The sequence below is a fragment of the Musa acuminata genome, unplaced genomic scaffold (genome assembly GCF_036884655.1).
Source record: "Musa acuminata AAA Group cultivar baxijiao unplaced genomic scaffold, Cavendish_Baxijiao_AAA HiC_scaffold_85, whole genome shotgun sequence".
NCBI classification, from domain to species: Eukaryota; Viridiplantae; Streptophyta; class Magnoliopsida; order Zingiberales; family Musaceae; genus Musa; species Musa acuminata.
In genome coordinates, this window is record NW_027020366.1 from 20,001 (window position 1) to 22,500 (window position 2,500).

Here is a 2,500-nt window from a genome sequence, read left to right on the forward strand (position 1 = left end):
CCACGCAAGAACAGGCCAAAAACTGGCCAAAACAGCCCAAAAACGGGCCAAAACTGGCCATTTTTGGCTGCGCGAGCGAGCGGCGAGCGGCGAACAGCGAGCGAAGCGAGAGGCAGCACCGTCCCTGCTATACGAAAGCCCCATCCAGCCCTGTGCCACCCGGGGGGTTCCAGGGTGCTGAGATGGCTGACGTTTTGCTCCGCTCTCGACGGTCACCGCGCAATGCAAGAACAGGCCAAAAACTGGCCAAAACGGCCCAAAAACGGGCCAAAACTGGCCATTTTTGGCTGCGCGAGCGGCGAGCGGCGGACAGCGAGCGAAGCGAGAGGCAGCACCGTCCCTGCTATACGAAAGCCCCATCCAGCCCTGTGCCACCCGGGGGGTTCCAGGGTGCTGAGATGGCTGACGTTTTGCTCCGCTCTCGACGGTCACCGCGCAATGCAAGAACAGGCCAAAAACTGGCCAAAACGGCCCAAAAACGGGCCAAAACTGGCCATTTTTGGCTGCGCGAGCGAGCGGCGAGCGGCGGACAGCGAGCGAAGCGAGAGGCAGCACCGTCCCTGCTATACGAAAGCCCCATCCAGCCCTGTGCCACCCGGGGGGTTCCAGGGTGCTGAGATGGCTGACGTTTTGCTCCGCTCTCGACGGTCACCGCGCAATGCAAGAACAGGCCAAAAACTGGCCAAAACGGCCCAAAAACGGGCCAAAACTGGCCATTTTTGGCTGCACGAGCGAGCGGCGAGCGGCGGACAGCGAGCGAAGCGAGAGGCAGCACCGTCCCTGCTATACGAAAGCCCCATCCAGCCCTGTGCCACCCGGGGGGTTCCAGGGTGCTGAGATGGCTGACGTTTTGCTCCGCTCTCGACGGTCACCGCGCAATGCAAGAACAGGCCAAAAACTGGCCAAAACGGCCCAAAAACGGGCCAAAACTGGCCATTTTTGGCTGCACGAGCGAGCGGCGAGCGGCGGACAGCGAGCGAAGCGAGAGGCAGCACCGTCCCTGCTATACGAAAGCCCCATCCAGCCCTGTGCCACCCGGGGGGTTCCAGGGTGCTGAGATGGCTGACGTTTTGCTCCGCTCTCGACGGTCACCGCGCAATGCAAGAACAGGCCAAAAACTGGCCAAAACGGCCCAAAAACGGGCCAAAACTGGCCATTTTTGGCTGCACGAGCGAGCGGCGAGCGGCGAGCGGCGGACAGCGAGCGAAGCGAGAGGCAGCACCGTCCCTGCTATACGAAAGCCCCATCCAGCCCTGTGCCACCCGGGGGGTTCCAGGGTGCTGAGATGGCTGACGTTTTGCTCCGCTCTCGACGGTCACCGCGCAATGCAAGAACAGGCCAAAAACTGGCCAAAACGGCCCAAAAACGGGCCAAAACTGGCCATTTTTGGCTGCACGAGCGAGCGGCGAGCGGCGGACAGCGAGCGAAGCGAGAGGCAGCACCGTCCCTGCTATACGAAAGCCCCATCCAGCCCTGTGCCACCCGGGGGGTTCCAGGGTGCTGAGATGGCTGACGTTTTGCTCCGCTCTCGACGGTCACCGCGCAATGCAAGAACAGGCCAAAAACTGGCCAAAACGGCCCAAAAACGGGCCAAAACTGGCCATTTTTGGCTGCGTGAGCGAGCGGCGAGCGGCGGACAGCGAGCGAAGCGAGAGGCAGCACCGTCCCTGCTATATACGAAAGCCCCATCCAGCCCTGTGCCACCCGGGGGGTTCCAGGGTGCTGAGATGGCTGACGTTTTGCTCCGCTCACGACGGTCACCGCACCACGCAAGAACGGACCATAAACAGGCCAAAACAGCCCAAAAACGGGCCAAAACTGGTCATTTTTGGCTGCGCGAGCGAGCGGCGAGCGGCGAACAGCGAGCGAAGCGTGAGGCAGCACCGTCCCTGCTATACGAAAGCCCCATCCAGCCCTGTGCCACCCGGGGGGTTCCAGGGTGCTGAGATGGCTGACGTTTTGCTCCGCTCACGACGGTCACCGCGCCATGCAAGAACGGACCAAAAACAGGCCAAAACAGCCCAAAAACGGGCCAAAACTGGCCATTTTTGGCTGAGCGAGCGAGCGGTGAGCGGCGAACAGCGAGCGAAGCGAGAGGCAGCACCGTCCCTGCTATACGAAAGCCCCATCCAGCCCTGTGCCACCCGGGGGGTTCCAGGGTGCTGAGATGGCTGACGTTTTGCTCCGCTCACGACGGTCGCCGTGCCACGCAAGAACGGACCAAAAACAGGCCAAAACAGCCCAAAAACGGGCCAAAACTGGCCATTTTAGGTTGCGCGAGCGAGCGGCGAGCGGCGAACAGCGAGCGAAGCGTGAGGCAGCACCGTCCCTGCTATACGAAAGCCCCATCCAGCCCTGTGCCACCCGGGGGGTTCCAAGGTGCTGAGATGGCTGACGTTTTGCTCCGCTCACGACGGTCACCGCGCCACGCCAGAACAGACCAAAAACAGGCCAAAACAGCCCAAAAACGGGCCAAAACTGGCCATTTTTGGCTGCGCGA